Consider the following 22524-nt stretch of genomic DNA (forward strand, 5'->3'; position numbering starts at 1 on the left):
GAGTTCGGAATCACACGCCATGCGGTTTTCCAGATGTGCCACGTGTTCTTGTAATTCGCCTGTTACAGCCTTGTGTTGCCTGTTCACTTCGAATTGTCCCTTCTGAAATCTCAGAAGCGAACGCACTTCTTCGGTCCCTGCGGCCGCTACCGGTGTAGTATTGTTCTCGCTTTCCGTCAGCTTCATCGTGCCTACAATGTCCGCTAATGCCGCAATCTTATCATCTATTTGTCTCTTGTCCTCCGCCCCAGTCTGCTTCAATTGTTCTACTTGCTGTTCCAACGCGTGGATCGCTAAACTGTTGTCCGCTATTGTGTTGCTAACGGACGTGGGACAATGCGTTTCTGCCTCTTGGACCCTCGAGAGTACCTGCTGATGTTCCCTTTGGCATTCTTCCCTCAGCTCTTGGAAATTCCTAAGTAGCCGTTTTTCGCTTTCTTTAGATTCGGCATCGCGACTCCGCTTGCTCTGTTCTAAGGCTTGCAGACGATCATCGATTTGTTCAAATGTACGGCCTAATTCTTTCATAATATCACTTTTTATTTCACTTGCCAGATTGTTTATTCTTTGTGAGATATCATCGGACACTCTCTGCATCGACTTGTCGACTTTATTTGTCTGCTGGATTAGTTTTTCGTCTATTTGTTCGCCTAGCTCGCGGATTGATTTTTCAGATTTCTGCGTCATTTGTTCGCCTAGCTCGCGGATCGTTTTTTCGGATGATTCTTTTTGTTCTCGGAACGATTTTTCTGATTTCTGCGTCATTTGATCGCCTAGCTCTCGGATTGATTTTTCAGATTTCTGCGTCATTTGTTCCCCTAGCTCGCGGATCGATTTGTCAGATTTCTGTGCGTTTTCTTTATTTTGTTGCAATAAGGCTTTCATGAGTTCTGCCAAATCATTTTGGTTAGTAGGAGGCAAATTAATTTGTGGCTCTGATGTGAGCCCGTTCGTGCTGTTCTGCATTTCGTCTGAAGTATTTCCCATTGCATTTTCGGAACCGCCCGACGCGTTAACATTCGAAATCAAATTATCCCCTTGGTCCATATTGCTTATGTTGTCGGACCGCTTACTTTTAGTTTGGTTACGTGTCTGCATTTGTTCAATTTATACCCAGTACGCAACACACTAATCACAGTAAATGTATCCCCCAAAAATTTCGACAGTTACACGAAAGGTACCCAACCTAGTACTCACTTTTTCACACGCAAAACAAATTTTTATGTTTGATCGAAACAGTGGAATTTACAAGCGAGAAAAAAAAACCACACACACATATAAAACACACAAATATATAAAACAAAACAACAAGACAAACAACACAACACCGCTCAACAACGCAGTGAATCTTTAGAAAGTCTCCTCAGAAACAACGCAGAAGTTGTTTGAGCGCTGTAAGGAAAAAAACATTAAGATTATACAACGCTTGCAATCTAACGTCTCAGAGATTCCAGAGTCTAGCGGAATCACAGAACAGGGTCGCCATGTGTAATATTGCTACAAGAATTTGCTATGCTGAAATCGGGTGCTAATAGTAGAATAAAAGCGGGTTAAAAGTTGTGAGCTGTCTGGCGAAGTTAATCTTGTATTACTAAGCAACTGTTTCATCAGGTATCTAGTCTAAGTTTACCAAATTCCCAAACAGACTAACATTGATTATAATCTTTTACAGTCATACAACAACCGGTAATATATCTATATATAAAAAGGAGAATTTAAATAAAAAGAAAGAAATCAGTTTATATTTGGAAATTTATTTTAAGATTGTTCATTGAAATTTCAGCATATTATACGTGAGTTATAACTGAGCTGGTGCCTTGTTTAAGGATTGTAAAAATGTGAGATTTTAATCTTACGGAACACATCAAATATGGAGCCAAGATTGGGAGACTGCATACAACCCTGCATTCACAAAACAACACCCAAAGAACGTTGAAACATAAGCAAGGAGAAATTAACCACAACCAACAGATTCAGTTTTCACCCAAAGAAATTACGTTCGTAACACAATCCTGTCCGTCATGTAATTACCACACACTGGTATACTAAATTCATATTAACTCTTTGTAAGATCTTCCCAAAAGGAATAGCTGAACGCTACTTTGATGATTACACCACATGCTCCACGTGGTCAACTTGGTTTACAGAAAGCGTATAACTCCACAGTAATTTTGATAATTAAAATAAATTCGATCGAAAATCAATTGACAAAAGAAAAACCTTGAACTGGTTACTAACGTCTTACTATTAACCTGATGGGTCAAACAGTTATATAAGCACGTGGTACTGGTCTCGCAAAGTACACCCCACGTGGGTTGAACATAAAGAAAAGTTGCTATATTGAAAATATTGTCAAGACGAGTCGTTATAATCACACAAGCATTCGCATTTAAGATTGATCTTAGTTAGAGTTACTGATCAACACGTGGGTTCACTTTACTCACAAAGTAGTAACAAAGCAAAAACCGGAAAATAATATGAACTTCACACGAGAATTACACTACGCTGCAATTTAAGATAACCTTAGATATTTTAGAGTTAAACCCGAAATAAAGATGATTAAATTTTCAGTTAGGCTGAACTTAACAAATCCATTGTCCTATGGACTTAGCAGACACGCGCTTAGCCGGAGATCTTACCACTTCAGACGCTCGCCACCGCCAGACTGCAACTGCCTACTGCCGAGCGTGTTTCCTGAGGGTGGCTCACAAAGACAAACGGAAGGGGCCAGAGGGGCAGCTTCCTATACCAACATGACAACGGACGGACAGAACCATACTAAGGATAGAAACCTCTCTGCTTTAAGAAAGCGTAGCTACCTGTTCCGACGTTGGTCCTACTGTTCTCTAGCAGACAGCCTTGTCTGCTACCCTCAAGCATGCAACTACAAATACATTTGCTCATTCATACTCTCACACAGAAGGGAAGGGCGATGACAGTATCTTATCATATACAGTATATAAAAGAAAGCGGATGTAGGTTCCGTATGAGACTGTGTGACATGAATTACATATAAACTGTGTTTTAAAGTGTAGTAGTGTGACAGATCGTTCTTGTTTATGTGTAAAAGTAACACGTTCCACTACTCAGTCTCCTCCCAGATAGTCAGAAACGCCACAGTAAATTTAGGAGAGGAATTTACTCCATAAATGACAACAGATTCAAGAAATTAAACATGAAAGGAATCCAACAGAGACCTTTCAACAGGTAGGCAAGAAAAATTGTGATTGCGAATTTTTAATGGCTATGAAAATACTTGGTGAGATTTGAAACAAAAGAAACGTGGGCGCACGAAATACTTAATTGGTGCACGAATATTTCACATCCTTGCTATCATCTGTTCTCTGGGCCGCACGTTTTTCGTTTTAAGTTCAAAATGGCTCTGGGCACTATGGGACTCAACTGCTGAGGTCATTAGTCCCCTAGAACTTAGAACTAGTTAAACCTAACTAACCTAAGGACAGCACAAACATCCATGCCCGAGGCAGGATTCGAACCTGCGACCGTAGCGATCTTGCGGTTCCAGACTGCAGTGCCTTTAACCGCACGGCCACTTCGGCCGGCTCGTTTTAAGTCTTGTAATTATTTTCATAGGTATGAAAAGTTCACTATCAGACATTTTCAGGGCTACCTGTTTTTGGTCGGCAATCTGTATCGGACTGAGAGAAATTATTTCGAACTTTTTAGTTGTTTACCTATTTTAATAACTATTAATAAATTCACAGTGACAAAGTTTCAGGCATATCTGCATTGGGCTAGTAATCTGTATCGGGCTGAGAAATTATTTTCACTTTTTAGTCCGGTTTAAAAACGTGGTCACTTAAAAATTCATTTTAGCTAAATAATTGTTATATTTATTACAAGGTTTCAATTATATTACATTTCGCATGGAGTTTTACACCTACAGTGAGGATAAAAAAATTATTCACGCTGCTCTTTATAAAGACACGGAGAATTTATGGCAACAAAAATACAGACACGCGCTATGCCTGAGAGGAATGTCAGCGATACTTTCTTTCCAGGATCTGATTCGTAACACAGTTTACTGCGACGATTGTTCCGACGTTATTCAGACCAGTCTATTGTTGGTAAAGAGCTTCTCATGACTGGCGCGCAATCCAAATCCAATTGTGCGGAATAATCCGAAACGCACGAAGACGGAGGGCGGAAATGAAGCTTAAATTTTAACAGGCTGACTCCTTTATCTCGTTTTTTTAAAGTCGGAAGTCATCGGCAAGAAAGTTGGCTACTTCAAATCAGACACGCTGCTTTGCATGCGATTCTCCACAAACACGATGGTGATTTGTTTAAAATCGGTTTGAGAGCGTGAGCTTCTGGTGAAGTGCTTGTCGGTCACGCTTTGTTTTTATGTCGGCAACCGTTCATCTCCACCCCCACCCTTCCCGTACGTGAGGCGGAATGTTCTCATCCTCACAAATCCTTTTCTTTTCTTTTTTTGCATATAGCAAATGATATGTGTACCAAGTTTGGTTGAATTGGATTCAAAAAGTAAGGTGACTTTTCAAATTGCGCCGGCAACGTACATTCGATTATCGATCCTTTAATTTGTTATGTTGGTACACATGTCCCGAACATATGTTCACAGTTTTAAGTGTACAGCACATGTCGTTTGTTTTGCGCTTAGACGTGTTTTACTGTGCTCGGCGATTTTCGATTATTATAAAAAATGGAACAAAGAATTTACATCAAATTTTGTGTGAAAAATAGGATCAATTGCTGTAACACACTTGTAATATTGACAGTGGTATACGGTGAGTCTCCTCAGAGTAAAAAAAAAAATGTTTACAAGTGTTACTAGGTCTTCGGCCGTCTTGGCCGAGAAGATGCCAATGACGAACGTCGCTCTGGACGCCCCAGCACATCAACAACAGATCATAACGTCGAAGCTGTGAAGAAAATTGTTTTGGAAAATACTTAAATTACAGTAAGAGAAGTTGATGAGGATGTCGACATATCGGTCGGCTGGTGTCATGCAATCTTTTCGGATGTTTTAGGCGTGAGAGGTGTGTCAGCGAAGCCTGTTCCAAAACTTCTGAATTTTGATCAGAAGAACCGTCGCATGAGCATCGCTCCGGAGCTCTTGAATGGCGTCAATTATAATTCTGATTTGCTCAAAAGGATCATAACTGGTGACGAAATATGGGTTACCGGTTTTGACGTCAAGCCAAATCGTCCCAATGGCAGTATCCCGGGGAGCCAAGTCCGAAAAAAGCACGCCAAGTTCGATCAAATGGCAATCTTTCGCTCGCTATTTTTTTTTTTTTTCAATCACTGTGGCGTAGTGCATCACGAATTTTTGCCTCAAGGTCGTACGGTCAATAACCGAGTATTACGTTGTCGATAAGCGCCGTTTGGGAGAAGCCCGGAATTGTGTGAAAACAGTTCACGGCTTTTGCGTCACGACAACGTACCAATTCACTCATCGTTGCATGTGAGAGATTTTTTTGGCCAAAAAGCAACACGACAATCATGCCTCAGCCACCACATTGCCCCTTGCGACTTTTTCCTGTTCCCAAAACTGAAGAGACCTACGAAAGGGCGAATATTTTCGACGATTGAAGAAATAAAAACTGCTTCGCTGGACCAGAAAGTGCTTATGAGAAGTGCTTCGAGGATTTAGGGAAGCGTTGGCACAAGTGTATTGTATCTGAGGGGGATTGCTTTGAAGGGGACAAGTTGAATATTGAAACTTCCTGGCAGATTAAAACTCTCCTGCGCAGGAGAGCTTCTGTAAAGTTTGGAAGGTAGGAGACGGGGTACTGTGGTAGCTCAGATGGTAGAGCACTTGCCCGCGAAAGGCAAAGGTCCCGAGTTCGAGTCTCGGTCGGGTACACAGTGTTAACCTGCCAGGAAGTTTCATACCAGCGCACACTCCGCTGCAGAGTGAAAATCTCATTCCGGAAGCATGACTATTGATGGATAAATAAATATTGTTTCATAAAATATAACGTCACCTTACTTTTTGAACACACCTCGTGCAGATGCTGATACAACTAATGTCGTATGGAAGTGAGAGGTGAGTAAATAAGAAGGAAGATGACAGAAAAGTGCAAGCAAGTGGCAGGTGACTATGATGGTGGGGCGCGCGCTCAACTACGCGGTCCTCAGCGCACGTACACATTCCCAATATGGACACAGTCCAGTCTAGCCACTGTCTTGAATGACGATGGAATGATGAGCACAACTCAAACACCCAGTCCCTGGACAAGGAAAAATCCCCTATACGGTCAGGAATCGAACCCGGGAGCCCGTGATCCAGAGGTAGCAACGCTAGACACTAGACCACTAGCTGCGGACACAAGGAGCAGAGGTAAACGAATGAAACAACAGCTTTTCCCTTATCAGTTTTCCCGCCACGTGTTTCAAAGGTTTAAGTCACCATTATCAGGTGGATTTTTGTATACCGTACTATTGTCCGATTCACGACCGATGGCGGTTCGCGCATGTCGAGACACGGACGGGGATCGCATTATTGACGGTTCCAAGAGACAGTTGTTACGCTTTCCGCTTTAAGAAAGCGTATGTCCTGCAAATTACTGCTCTTGCTCGCTTATGTAGAATTTACCACTTACCACTACTCTCAGATATGACAACTCGCAGCAAATGGAATATGTTGTTCTTGTTGTTGTTGTGGTCTTCAGTCCTGAGACTGGTTTGATGCAGCCCTCAATGCTACTCTATCCTGTGCAAGCTTCTTCATCTCCCAGCACCTACTGCAGCCTACATCCTTCTGAATCTGCTTAGTATATTCATCTCTTCGTCTCCCTCTGCGATTTTTACCCTCCACGCTGCCCTCCAATACTAAATTTGTGATCCCTTGATGCCTCAGAACATGTCCTACCAACCGGTCCCTTCTTCTGGTCAAGTTGTGCCACAAACTCCTCTTCTCCCCAATTCTATTCAATACCTCATTAGTTATGTCATCTAACCATCTAATCTTCAGCATTCTTCTGTAGCACCACATTTCGAAAGCTTCTATTCTCTTCTTGTCTAAACTATTTATCATCCATGTTTCACTTCCATACATGGCGACACTCCACACAAATACTCTCAGACACGACTTCCTCACACTTAAATCTATACTCGATGTTAGCAAATTTCTCTTCTTCAGAAACGCTTTCCTTGCCATTGACAGTCTACATTTTATATCTTCTCTACTTCGACCATCATCAGTTATTTTGCTCCCCAAATAGCAAAACTCCTTTACTACTTTAAGTGTCTCATTTCATAATCTAATTCCCTCAGCATCACCCGATTTAATTCGACTACATTCCATTATCCTCGTTTTGCTTTTGTTGATGTTCATCTTATATTCCCCTTTCAAGACACTGTCTATTCCGTTCAGCTGCTCTTCCAAGTCCTTTGCTGTCTCTGACAGAATTACAATGTCATCGGCGAACCTCAAAGTTTTTATTTCTTCTTCATGGATTTTAATACCTACTCCGAATTTTTCTTTTGTTTCCTTTACTGCTTGCTCAATATACAGATTGAATAACATCGGGGAGAGGCTACAGATGTCACACATAGTGCATTTTGAAGAGAAACTCTGAAAGTTTTTTTTCTTTTTTTCTTTTTTACAACCATTCGATGTGAGAACCACAAGTGACCCGGCAGACGTCAATACGGTAATGGAATTCTTGCCGTACCCGTCCCAGCACGGCATCGTGGACTGTGGCAGTCGCTTCCCGTGTTGTCTCCCGGAGCTCTGCTAAGCTCTGCAACATCACGCGGTAGAGGCGGTACATACACCAGGTCTTTAATGGTCCCCACACAAAAAAGTCACACGGAGTGAGATCTGGCGATCGGGGAGAACATTTCGTGAAACAGCTGTCCCCTTCTGTAGCACGGCCGATCCATCGATGCGACAGCTCCGTGTTGAGGTACCCACGAACTTCACGATGAGAATGGGGTGGAGCCCCATCCTGCTGAAAGATGGACTGAGAATCCGATTGCATTCGAGGTATCAGCCATTGCCGCAACATGTCCTGGTAGGAATATCCAGTGACAGTGGTCTCTGCGAAGAAGAATGGCCCGTACGGTTTCCGCCGTGACAAGGCACAAAAAAACATTTACCTTTGGGGAGTCACTGTCAATTCATTCGTGTAAACGCTTTGTATCCCATTCGACAGTTATGCCTGTTCACTTCCCCATTAGTGTGAAAAGTGTCTTCGTCGGTGAAAATTAAGCGATAAGCAACGCCATCCCCACCCTGATTCAATTGTTGGAACTGTGAACAAAACTCCAAACGCTCGTCTTTGTCGTCGCCATTGAGCCCCTGCACCAGCTGCAGTTTGAACGGTTTCACAGACAGCTTCCTTCGCAGGACTTAACACGCTGTCGTTGGAGCCATTTCGAGTTCACGGGATGGACGGCGCACCGATATCTTTGGACTCCTTGTGAATGTGTCTCGTACGCGCTTCACATTCACTTCACTCACACTGGGACGTGCGCTTGTCTTTGCCTGGAACAAGCAACCCGTCGTGACGAATTTGTTGTGCCAGTAGTAAATGGCCTTCCTTGTTTGTGGCTTCTTACTGTACTTGGCTCTGAACATCCATCGAATAGCTGTAGCACACTTGTGTTTTTGTCGAACTCCAACACAAAGAAAGCTCGCTCTGCACCTGAACTCGCCGTGTTTGCGACTATTGCTGACTATCGGCAAATTACCAAACTACGCCGTGGCGATATACATGAAAAATACTTCCAGGATTTCTCTTCGAAATGACATATGAATGATATCTGTACACTGTTTGATTCTTGTGCAACAAATAATTGAAGTGTTCGCAGACTTTTGTGTCGCACACAAAATTACCCATCACTCAACTGTATCGATGTGTGTTTTGGAACTATGTCATGTAAATGTTGGAGTTTACAGAGTGTAATCGAGAGGGTGCTTGGGAATAGTCAGACCAGCCTCACCAACAGATTAATGCTGAGCTTTGACTACAAAATTCCAGCGAAGTCCATAACAGATGAATGAAACGTCTTGTTACTGCAGGGGTTGGCCGAAAATACGTAAAAACCGCGAGAAATGCATGTATGAACATAGACTGCAGCGCCAAAGAAACTGGTATAGGCATGTGTATTCAAATACAGAGATTTGTAAACAGACAGAATACGGCGCTGCGGTCGGCAATGCCTATATAAGACAACAAGTGTCTGGCGCAATTGTTAGATCGGTTACCGCTGCCACAATGGCAGGTTATCAAGATTTACGTGAGTTTGAACGTGGTGTTGAAGTCAGCGCACGAGTGGTAGGACAGAGCATCTCCGGCTTAGAGATGAAGCGGGGCTTTTCCCGTGCGACCACTTCACAAGTGTACCGTGAATATCTGGCCCGCCCGGTTGGCCGTGCGTTAGGCACGAATCCGCCCGGCGGATTTGTGTCGAGGTCCGGTGAGCCGGCCAGTCTGTGGATGGTTTTTAGGCGATCTGCCTCGCCGAATGCGGGCTGGTTTCCCTTATTCCGCCTCAGCTACACTATGTCGGCGATTGCTGCGCAAACAAGTTCTCCACGTAAGCGTACACCACCATTACTCTACCACGCAAACATAGGGGTCACACTCGTCTGGTATGAGACGATCCCGGGGGGCTCCACCGGGGGCAGAACCGCACAATAACCCTGAAGGAGTGGTTCGGTGTGGGGCGGCGGAGGGGTGAAGTGGACTGCGGTAGTCATCGTGGGGTTGTGGACCACTGCGGCTGCGGCGGGGACGGAGCCTCTCCGTCGTTTCTAGGCCCCCGGTTAACATAACGTAACCGTGAATATCAGGAATCCGGTAAAACACCAAACCTCCGACATCGCTGCGGCCGGAAAAAGATCGTGCAAGAACGGGAGCCTCGACGACTGAAGAGAATGGTTGCTCGTAACAGAAGTGCAATTCTTCCGCAAATTGCTGCACCATTTCAATGCCGGGCCGTGAACACGTGTCAGTGAGTGAACCATTCAACGAAACATCATCGATTTGGGCTTTCGGAGCCGAAGGCCCACTCGTGTACCCTTGATGACTGCACGACACAAAGCCTTACGCCTCGCCCGGGCCCGTCAACACCCACACTGGACTGGTGATGACAGGAAACGTGTTGCCTGGTGGGACGAGCCTCGTTTCAAGCTGTATCCAGTGGATGGAAGTGTACGGGTGTGGAGACAACCTGCATGTCAGCAGGGGACTGATGAAGCTGGTGGAGGTTATGCAATTGTGTGGGGCGTGTGCAGCTGGAGTGAAATAGGACCCGTCATACGTCTAGATACGATTCCGACAGGTGACACGTACATAAGCATCCTATCTGATCCATTGTGCATTCCGACGGACTTGGACAATTCCAGCAGGACGATGTTAGACGCCACACGTCCTGAATTGCTACAGAGTGGCTTCAGGAACACTCTTCTGAGTTCAAACATGAACATTATTGAGCATATCTGGGGTGCCTTACAACCAGTCGCGTAGCGTGAGGGGTGACTTTGAGACTTAGTCTCCCCTGTATTCGAGCTTAAAAAAGATGCAGTAGTAGTTCATAACAAAAATATAAACAACTTTCTTGTAAGAGCACTAAATGTGCGAAGACACCAGTTTTGTAGCCCGCGCCGCCGCACCCTGAGTATTAGTGTATCTGCCTGCTTGAGACTCGACTGCTCCCAGTCTTTGCCTCCCTTCCCTTACCTGTCTGTGTGCGCCTGCACCCCCTCCTCTTCCTCTCTTCCACGAAGGCCGGTGCGCTGCACTTGCTAGCAGGTATCGATACTAGTCTCTGCCGCTTCTATGCTGGCTTTTAACACAGAAGTGAACAGTCGCGCGGTTTGTGTTCACAGTCATTCTTGTGTGATTTTAGTGCATATTTTCGTTGTGTCGCCAATATGAGTGAGCCAGCAACTGTACACCTCATAGAATTTTTGTTAAAAACGCATTTTTCTACACTAACGTACGAAAAAAAGTGTGAATTGAAGGACAAACGACCTACTCCTATACTCAGTGTAGTTTTATGTGAAGCCAAACAAAAACGCACTTTTGAGACAGTCTGGAACGAAAAGTATGCTTGGCTGACTGCGAATGCAGTTAATAATAGATTATATCGTTAAATATGTCTTCTGTTTGGTGGTGAAAAGCAATGCTGCAGTGAGGGCATTTCTACAATAAAGAACTTTGACAGGAAAGCACAAAAACATCAGACATCAAAACGTCACCTGCAGAACAAAGAATCATTTCAGTTATTGGGCAAAAGTAGAACTGAGCACGCCCTTTCTGAAGCCGCTGATCTGACAGCAATAAAATACAACGGAAAAGTTGCATACAGCAGAAGAGTATTGGCTCGTCTTATTCAGGCAATTGTATTTCTTTGTAAACAAGAACTAGCGTTTCGCGGCCATCGAGAAAACGAATCCTCCAGCAACAAAGGTAACTATTTGGAATTGTTGGATTTACTAGCTCAAGGAGAGCAGTTAAGCCGGGACCATCTGTCATCATCCTCAACATTTAAAGGAACGTCTACCGATATGCATATTGATGTAATAGAAATGATAACTCTGGCACTTAATGAGAAAATAAAATCTGAAATTCAGAACTGCAATTTCATTTCTATTCAGGCTGATGAGACATTAGATGTATGATGTAAGAGTCAAATGAGTATAATATTCAGGTACTGTATTGCAGACAAAACTGAGGAAAGATTCGCTCGATTTTACGATGTTTCTGGAGATAAAACTGCTGAAGGTTTTATTTATTTATTATTTATTTATTGCCAAATTATAGACCTGTTACCTGATGTTTAAAACAGGTCGTACATCTTACAATTTTCGTTTTTCATCTTTTTACAGTTTTCTTTCATTTTGTTTTATCTACAAAATTTACAAAGAATGATTCAAAATAACAATAATTTGAGGTTGAAATATAAATAAAATTTTGTTGTTTTTAAGAAGAATATAAAAAGAAGATAGGATAGATGAGAAATTTGTTAGTACCATCACCGAGTGTGACTGACGGTGAATACCTCGGAATGGTTTCATCGAGCCGTTGACCGCCAGTCACACACACACACACACACACACACACACACACACACACACACACACACGCACACACACAAATGGTTATTAGTAGAGAAATAATGTTGATTATTCTATTTATTACTAGTCCTATGTATTAACTACTTTAGGTGCGCATCCATGTACAGCATTTGGTGTTTTCTTGGCTAGATTGCCAGAAATTTGCTTATTTACTGTCACATCTCAGCTTCCTCTTCCTGTTCCTCCTCATTGTCACTATTTTCGATGTCACTGTGGGTATCGCTGTCCAACCTCTGGAGATTTCTGTTACGCTCCACATAGGCATGTCTGTGATGTCGTGTCCGCATGTACTCTTCATGTGTTGTTTTTGAAATACTGTTTGTCAGTGCGTTTAATTGTGCCCATTGTTCTTCGTCTCTTATTGCTGTGTATATATCTATGTCTGTATCTGTGTAATCTAAGTGTAGTGTATGTCTATTGTTCGCGTATTGCCCGCAGAAAAAGACAGTGTGTTCTGGGGAACCTTCTTCCCCGCATGTGCATGTAGGTGTCTGCCTCAGACTCACGCGGTTTAAGTGCGTGGGATAAGGTCCGTGCCCGGTTAAGAAATGTACCATACCGCGGCTGGGATCGATATGTCTCATTCTCAACCGCTCCCTTATGTCAGGGAGGAAGTTGTGCAGTCTACGTCCCTTATCACTTACATCCCACTCACCTTGCCATGTATCCAAACGCCAACTTTTAAGGTGACGTATCGTCTCTATGGGCACACCGGTTATTGTGTGTACCTTATCTAGTCTCCCCACCTTTAACCAGTACCTTGCAGCTCTGTATTTGATCGTGATATCTATGGGGCATATTCCGAGCACCACACACAGTGCATCTGCTGAGGTGGTACCGAAGGCTCCAGATAGCCTAAGTAGGACACTTCTCTGCCCTCGTCTGACGGATGTTTTGTTGGTGACCACGTTCAGTCTATGTGCCCACGTGCTAGCTGCAAAGCTGAGTACTGATTCGAAGAGCGCACAGTGGTATGTGCGTATGACTGGTAGAGGTAGTCTGTACTGTTTTGAATTTAGCCTCACCAGTTTGTGGAGTATTTTTTCTGCTTTGTCTGTTGTTAGCCTTATGTGTTCGTGGAAATTCAATTTTTCATCTATGTGTACCCCAAGATAGCGCGTAATGCGTGCTCGTTTGATGTTTGTGTCCCCAATTTTAACCGAAGGATTCCTTTGGAGTGATCCTTTCAGTAAAGTGTATGTTGTTTTGTTTTCGGCTATCCTGAGTTTGTTGTTGTGACACCACTGAGTAATTGTTTGTAGTAATCCACTGGCTTTCTCTTCTAACTGGGCTCTGTTGTTTGCAGTGACTACAACTAATAGGTCATCTGCGTAGGCGACAATTCCGTCTGACCTGTCATCCCCATCCAGAAGTTGTAGGAGGGGTTCGATTGTTATGTCCCAGAAGATGGGGCCGCAGATCGACCCTTGAGGACAGCCTTTGGTAATTCTTTTAATTACTTTCCGGCTGTCCATCTGCCATTCGACTACTCGGTCTTTACAGTAGTCCAGAAAACTGTTGTACAGTGATTGCGGTACCTCCAGATGTCTTAGCCTCTGAAACAGTGCTGGCCACCAAAGATTATCAAATGCTCCGGCAATGTCAATCATTATTGCCATGGCGTATTTCTGTTTTGTGGTGTTAACTATGTGCAGGGCCTGGTTGATGGCATCATCTATTGATCTGCCCGCTCTGAAGCCGAACTGGTGTTGGCTCATACCCCTGAGAGCTCTGTGTGTTTGCAGGCGCTTACACAGTAGCTTCTCCTGAATCTTTGCTAGGGTGTTTATTAGGCATATTGGCCTGTAAGTCTTTGGATCTGAAGGATCCCTGTCCGCTGATTTCTTAATAATGACTGCTTTGGAGGTTTTCCATACTGTAGGTACCCTGCCCAGCCGTAAGGCATCGTTCAATAACGTTGTTAGGAACGGGGTGATCTGCGGTGCTAGTTTTTTCAGTGTTTCCGAGTGGATACCATCTGGTCCAGGTGCTTTTTTGTTTTTGAGCTCTGAGATTGCTAGCGCAACCTCTTCTTGCGCAAAAGGACAGGTGATAGTTGCAGTGTTGTATGGTGTGTGTAGGTTTCCTCTTAGTGTTGCATGATATTGTGTGTCTGTATCGATAACGTCGTCAGGGAGCAGTTTATACAGCAGAAACTCCGCTGTATTCCTCCATCCCCTCGTCATCGTGCCGTCATCCTGCCTTAGCGTTCCCAGAACTAGTGGGGTTTTTATCTTCTCTGTCAGTATTTTGTATGGTTCCCCCCATATATTTTGCTCTGTTTGTGTTGTTACAAATAGCTCCCATTGTTGTCTACGCGTGTTGTATAGGGTCTGTCTGTATAAGTCTTGTGCATGCCTATATGCTTCAAGTCTTATTCGTCGGTCCCTATCTGCTATCGCCCTTTGATATAATTTTCGTTTGCGTCTTGCGTCTTGTTTGAGTCTCGTAAGTTCGTTGGTCCATGGTACTGGTGAGCAATTTGTGTTCTTTGCTGTCGGTATTGATGTGTTTTGTGCATGTTGTATCACCTGTGTTAACTTGTGTGCTCTATAATCGATACTTCCATTGATGTTTTGTAGATCGTGTCGTTGTATAATTTCCGTTAATTTGTTCCAGTCTGCTTTGTGCAACAGCAAGTGTCTGGTGTGTGATTTGGTCATTGTGTTCTGAGTGTGAGTTAGTGTGTATGTTATGACATTATGATCACTACTGGTTATGTTGTCGTGTACAGTCCAGTTTGTTACGTATGCCATTGCTGCATTATTTGCTAGCGTGAAGTCGATATTACTGCTCGTACCATCGAACCCTGCATATGTTGGTATAGGTCCTTCCGTATTCATTACATGTAGTTGTGTTTCTTGTATTAGATCGGTGATTATGCGTCCTCTGTCATCTGTTCTGTCTGAGTTCCAGAGGGTCGATCTGGAATTAATGTCAGCACTTATCACTAATTTTTTGCCTCTGGCATACATTACTAGGTCTCTGATGTAGTCTGCATACGGCTGTATTTGATGGCTGTATTGGGCGTACATGGATGCAATAACCCATGTGACGTTCCCGTTAGTTATCTCTATGGTAACCAAGTGTTGATTGCATAACTGTGTTACCTTAACTATGTTATAAGTTCTATTTAGAATTACTATTGCAGCCTTACAGTCATTGCTACCTGTTATTGTGGTAGCATGTTTTGGTAGATATATCAGTTGCCCGTTTCTGTTATAGGGTTCTTGTAAGCACATGATGTCTGCCTGCAGGTCTAGTGCTATTTTAGGGATTTCCGCGCTGACTGTCGTACTGTTTTTTGTATTATGTTGTAAGATATTCATTTTTTGTCTATGTGTTCTGGGTGTTTTACGTGTACAAAACATTTACTGCCAGTCTGTGAGTAATCAAAATATGTTCGTCCGTGTGCTCTTACATGATCTATATATATTTTGTCCAAGTCGAAAGATTCTGACCTGCGCAGGCAGACCTGGAGCATGAGATCGAGCAGCGGCTCTGCTGATGTAGGAATATTTTCTGTCTTTAGGAGGATTCTGTCTGTTTGCTCAGTTACTGGAAAACAGAGAGAATCTCCCTTTGGATGGCACAATCTAAGTAGCATCCGCTGCGCTGTCTGCAGTATCTCTTTTTTCTCTAGCCTACTTAAAAGTAAGTTAAGTTCTAAATTATCATAATTAGGTGCAGCTGGCTTGCTGTTGGTGCTGGTTTCTGTTGCGGTCTCTGAGGTGGTACTGGACGGATTGTGGCTTGGTGTTGGCCGCTGATTGGGGGACATTTTAAGACCTCTTTGGGATGTCATACGGTTACTTTTCGTTTTGTCACACGCCTCTTCAATGCTGTTTGCCTTCACACGTTTTTCACTGATGTTGGTGGTGCTTGCTGGCGTGGTGTCGGCGATGGTGGTGATTTGTATGGGACTGACTGTATATGTTATGTTGTCTTTGTTTGTGTTTGGAGTGGAGGTTGTTGCTAGACGCACGTTGACATCGTTGCAAATGTCACATGTCTCTCCCTCAGATTTGTCCTCATCTAATTGGTCTACTTTTATAAGTCTGGGTCCAGTAGTTTTGAGTTTTGTATTGGTCTGTAGCCTGAGTGTTTCGATGTGTTTTGATTCAGGGACTGCATGCCTGTCTGTTCCTTGTTCCATTTTCCCGGGGTGAAGAGTGCCTCCCGAGACAAATTTGACTGGTTTGATGTACTGTTCACATTTACGTGTGTCGTAGGGTTTTCCATGTGATGATGATTCTGGTTTGTGTTCATCCTGTGTATGTGTGGTGTGATGTACTTCGGTTGGGAGAAATTGTGAGGGAGTATGTCGGTTTTGTTTGTACATTTTCTTGTGCACAATATATGTAAGTTCATCTTCCAACTCATCTATCCTCTGCATTAATGTTATTTGGAAGTTTATCCAGTGGTGTAATTGTCTTTTAATTTGCTTTGCCACCTCGTAGTGGATGGAACCACAGATTGTCATGTCATCTATATATTCTATCGTATTAATGCAGCTATCCTGTAACGTCGTTGAGTGTGTTAGGGGCGGGATGGGTTCATTATCGACGTAATTCTCCGGCAGAAGATTCATTTGTCTTCTCCAGGAAATTGCTCTTTGGTAGCTTCTCTGTAATGTTGACGGTGATTTGTATTTATGTGTTTTGGGTGATTGGCTTTGGGCGTTCGTGTTTCTTGCGTGTGTGCTGATTTTAGCTGCCATAGTCTATACTGTCCAGGAGCCGGTCATGCAGCTGTTTATAGGTCTGACAATCACCTCCTTTTGTTTTATTGCAGACGCGGCCTCTGTATTTGCAGGGGATACAGACGCAAACCGCGGACCTGCACTCACTGCGCTTGTGTCCTTGGTTGCCGCACTTGGCACACGTGACGTCGGCTTTTCTGCAGGTTTTAGTCGTATGTCCTAGGTCGCAACACTTAAAACACTTGTTTACAACTGTATAGTCTTTCACAGAAAGTGATTCGAAGTCTATGTAGACTCTCTGTCTTCTTGTAAGGACTCTGTACAGGTGTGGGCTGACCTCCAGTATCTGGTGACTGAAACCCCTTCCCCTAGGCCCTGTTTTGAATCTTATTTTGACCTCTCTGTCGAAGTCTTCTTTCGTGGTGTCACCGCTTAGATTCTGCTCATAAAGGCTTTCTAGAAACTCTTCGTCGGTAAGTGTATCTGGCACGTGATATACTGCCACGAGTGGCTTGCGTTTTCGCGGTCCTTCACAGACAATGGTGTGCAGGTCTTTAGTCTTTTCTATTATTTTTCGACAGTCCTCCTGTGTTTCCGTTTCCACTATAACTGCAGTCTGCGTGGTTCTGATTGATTTTATATGTATATTCTCTTTCCTGGGATTTATATTCTTGGTGATGGTCTGTCGGACAGCTTTGGCGTCTTGATTTTCTGTCGATTTGATATAGAGGGTTGTGGCCTGTTTTGTTTTAGCCTGTTCTATTCTTCGAGCCTCTTTGGTTTTGGGCTCTATAGTTAAGGCGGCAGCATATGTCAGTGTCTGTGCTTGTGTCTGTGCTTGTTGTGTGACTTTATTAGTTAGTTCTCTTATTTGTTGCTGCAAGTCTTGGTTCGCTACACTCAATTCCCTATTTTCGTTCTCTAATTTCTCAGCCTTCTCTTGCAAAGTTTGTATTTGTAGGTCTTTGACTGGATTCGAGGCTCTCTGTAGTTCTAGTCTTAGTCGCCTATTTTCATCGTTTAGGCAGGACAGTTTAGCTTCAAGGCTAGTTATTTCGAAAGCCAAGGGAAACACTTTGTCTCTAATGACGGTTAACAGGGCAGATGAAACATGCTTAGCTTTTAACTCTGCTCCTCATTCACTCAGTATTTTGTCTATGGCTGCTATCTTTTGACTGGGGGACATGGGCACAAGTTGTTCCTCCGTGTGTTCCATACCTGGAGTGACGTTGATGGCTCTAGCTAGCGTCTTACCCCATGCTTTCCTTCTTCTTCCGTCGGCCTCTGGTGTGGTGGTGTCGCTGCTTCGTCGGCTGGAATCCAGGGCCGAAGGTAGGCAGGCGGTTGTTTACCAACAGCAGGGAGCACAGCTGGTGGCCGCTACTGCTGACGTCGACGGCGGGGCGCGGGGCAGCCGGTGGCCGCTGCCGACGCGTCGGATTCCGCTGCGGCTGGCGAGGTGTCGCAGCGCGCGGCGCGGAGTGCTGACACGCGAGAACCGACGCGGCTGACTGGCGAAACCGACACGCGCTCGGCCAGCGGTAGGGCGACGGCCTCTCCGTTGACGCGTTTGACACGACGAACGCACTAAAGCACTTTAATCACTCTCTCTGTTTTATTTACAGTATTTAAAGAGTAAACGAGAACGGGCTGTGTAAGATAACACTCCCGGTACACGATAATTAAAAATCAGTGTTCACAATCAAATTTTTACCGGGAAAATCTGCATCTGAATGCGGAGCCACATCACACTGCAACCTACTCGGCCGCCATCTGGCTGAAGGTTTGTCAAACATTGTTCATGCAGTATTGAAAGAATGGAATGTGGAAGTCAAAGTGGTTAGTCAACCATATGATGGCGCTACAGTAATGGCGGGCAGAGAAAGAGGACTACAGCAATTGGTGAAACAGTTCTGTCCCTATGCGCTGTTTCTTCAAATGGTTCAAATGGCTCTGAGCACTATGGGACTTAACATCTATGGTCATCAGTCCCCTAGAACTTAGAACTACATAAACCTAACTAACCTAAGGACATCACACACAACCACGCCCAAGGCAGGATTCGAACCTGCGACCGTAGCAGCAGCGCGGATCCGGACTGAAGCGCCTAGAACCGCTCGGTCACAACGGCCGGCTGCTGTTTCTTCATTGTTACGCACACCAACTGAATGTGGTACTGTTACATGCCTCCAAAATCTTACAAGTACGCATGTTTGTAAGTGATCTTCCTGCATTCCATTCGTTTTTCAGCAAATCATCAAAACGAACTGTATTGCTAACTGAGACAGGATTTAAACTGCCACATGCAAGCAACACTCGCTGGAACTTTCGTTCCAGGGCAGTTTCAACATCTAGTCATTTCTCAGGACAATCTAGTTTTTTTTTACTATATATTTGATGATACAGACTCTCAGTGGGAACCGGAATCTTTGAGCTGTGCTTTGGGAATGAAGCGACGGATAGATGATCCTACGTTTGTCTGCTTGCTTTGCTTCTACAGAGGGTGCTTTGTTTATGTTGATCATCTCTTTAATGTTATTCAGTCAAAATTTGTCAGTATAACTGCTTGCCACGACGAAATAAGAACTGTTTTGAGAAACGTACGAAATTAAGAACGGAAACATTCGTTGATGAATGCATTAAATGCAGCTTGTGTTTGAATGGCAACTCATCATTCTGTGACAGTCAAGAGACACCTCTCAGGCCACTCACTTACGAGATACTGGATTTGCAAATTGTTCAGATGGAAAGAGGGTTTCAAGACTTTCCCCAAGTTCAGTTTGTTGGACTTTTGAACGAAAAGTGTTTCCCGAACTATCAAAAAGAATTCCCAAAGTTGTAAGTGAAATGTGTAACATATACGCTGATGAGGAAAAACACTTATTTCCAGGAATCCTCTTAAAGTACATCGTCAATGATTTAGATTCCGTTTATGAAGAAACAACGAAGTTCCTGCGTTTGGTTTTCACCCTACCCGCAACTACAGCAAGCAGTGAACGAAGCATAAGTACTCTTAAACGAGTGAAGAATTACTTAAGGAATTCAATGTCCAACATCCGGCTGTCGTGTTTGAGCACGTTAGCAATAGAAAAGTCACTACTTGGAGAGCTATTCAGTGATCAGATCTTTGTAGACCGAGTTATAGACTTATTCGTGGAAAGAAGAGACAGGCGCATTGCACTTGTGTACAAGAAAATGTAAGTGCTTCTTCTCTTGCTGCTGGAGTTCTACAAATTTGTCATCGTTTCTTGAACAAGTTAGTTATTATTATAATAATTATTATTATTATTATTTGTGGCGGTGGTAGTGGTAGTAGTAGTAGTAGTTGTTGTTGTTTTATTCGATGCGTTTTGTTTCATTTGTTTAAATTATTGTTTATTGAACTATTTTGTTTCCCTATAATAACTGCAGAGTCTCCCCAACCTTTCCAACCACGCTACGCCACTGCTTACGACATGCTGTTCAGAAGGGATCTCCGCGCTCTCGTACTCTTACGGATTTATGGACTGCCCTGCAGTGTTCATGGTGTCAGTTCCCGCCAGGACCGAGCGTGGTGGCGCAGTGGTTAGCACACTGGACTCGCATTCGGGAGGACGACGGTTCAATCCCGTGTCCGGCCATCCTGATTTAGGTTTTCCGTGATTTCCCTAAATCGCTCCAGGCAAATGCCGGGATGATTCCTTTGAAAGGGCACGGCCGACTTCGCCGCCTGTCCTCCCCTAATCCGATGAGACCGATGACCTAGCACTTTGGTCTCTTCCCCTAAAAACAACTGTTCCCTCCAGCACTACTTCAGACATTAGTCGAGTCCGTGCCACGTCGTGTTGCGGCACTTCTGCGTGCTCGCGGGGGCCCTATGCGTCATTCGGCAGTTGTACGAGTTCCTGTGAATCTTCAGTATAAATGTAGATGCCAGATAGGTCTGCAAGTCACTGCAGAAATGGATGTCTCACTTGCGGAACCTTTCATCTCAAAAAAAAAAAAAAAAAAAAAAAAAAACACGGAGAGAGGTTCAAAAGCAGGGTATTACAGGGCGAGCCAGAATTCTAAAATTTTGTACATGGCTGCACGTTCAGAGACCGTGAATAGTTACAATTGAAAGAGAACAGCCCTCGGTTACTAATTTTTAACGAATTAACCGGGTTTCAACTGTGCTAGGAGTGTCTTCCTCAGAATTTAAACCAAACGATGGTCACAGAATTATGACTAAAACGTATAATACGAATTATAAGTACGGAATTATCGTGGAAAACTGGCGGTACTTATACGTCATTTATAAAATAATAAATATGCATAAAAGGGCATTAGTCACAAAGATATTTAAGATAAAAGAAAAAACTGTTTTTTTAAAGGACTTCTGTTTACAACCTGCACCACGCAAGTAACGAGCAGCCCTTAGTGGCTCGCCATCACAGTTTTTTTATCTTAAATATCTTTGTGACTAATGCCCTTTTGGCATGTTTATTATTTTATAAATGACATATATGTACCGCCAGTTTTTCACGATAATTCCGTAATTATAATTTGTATCATACATTTTAGTCATAATTCTGTGACCATCCTTTGGTTTAAATTCTGAGGAAGACACTCCCAGCAGTGTTGAAACCCGGTTACTTCGTTAAAGATTAGTGACCGAGGGCCGTTTTCTTTTAATTGTAAGATTTCTAAAACCATTCACGACTGATGCAAATGCCCGTAACAGGAAAACGTGCTGGTGAAGCCATAAAATGTGGATTGTGCGGCAATAGCGGAGAATCATGAGGCTAGATGAATCTCATTTCACACTATTTGCAACTTCCGGTCGAGTTTGCGTTCTAAGAGAGAAACATTACGTGCATTCGGTAATTATTTTGGCAGGCACATCGCGGTATTCTAGAAGCCTCTCGTGCAGGGTGGCGCCATCCCCAAGGATTATGCGACTGATCAGGTCTGCTCCGTGGTTCGGTGTTGGTTCCCCAATGGTGGTGCTGTTTTCCAAGACGACAACGCCCCTGTTCGCGTTGTCCAGACAGCCACCAAAACAAGCACAAATAGAACACGAAGTGACACACATGTTAAATATAGAAGAAAAATTTCAGCTGACATATATAGAATACAAAGACACAAATACAGACATTAGACCACTCTTGCATAGACCACCAAATAACCCACAAGTCGAAACAACAATAACAACTATCAACACAATCGTACACAACAAAATAAATGAAAATACAACTATGGAAGAGTTACAACTACTGATTTATATAGGAGCACTCACTACACTAAATATACACACTAGGCAGAGGTCAGAACCAACCAACACACAGAAGAAACCCACAACACCAGCATGGCAACACAGGTTACAGACCACAATAGAAAAACTGACAAAAGACATCGGACAGCTAACACAATTTACAAGAAATGAAATATCAGACAAATAACGAAAAAGGTCTGGTAAAATCTCACAACAAGAAGCGATTGAGCAATTAGTTGAAAAGAAGCATAGATTACAAGCATTGGCCAAACGACTTAGAAGATACAAAAAAAGTGAAAATATAAGGAAACAAAACCAAACATTCAACACAAACCAAAAGAAATTTTACCAGACAATAGATAACACACACATTAAAATAGACAATCCACCAAACATAACAGACATGGAACACTTCTGGAGCAACAAATGGTCAAACCCGGTACAACATAACAGGCAAGCACGGTGGATACAAGCAAAAACAGACACATACAAGATGATACCACAAAT

Source organism: Schistocerca serialis, chromosome 3 (assembly GCF_023864345.2).
Source record: "Schistocerca serialis cubense isolate TAMUIC-IGC-003099 chromosome 3, iqSchSeri2.2, whole genome shotgun sequence".
Taxonomy (NCBI): Eukaryota; Metazoa; Arthropoda; class Insecta; order Orthoptera; family Acrididae; genus Schistocerca; species Schistocerca serialis.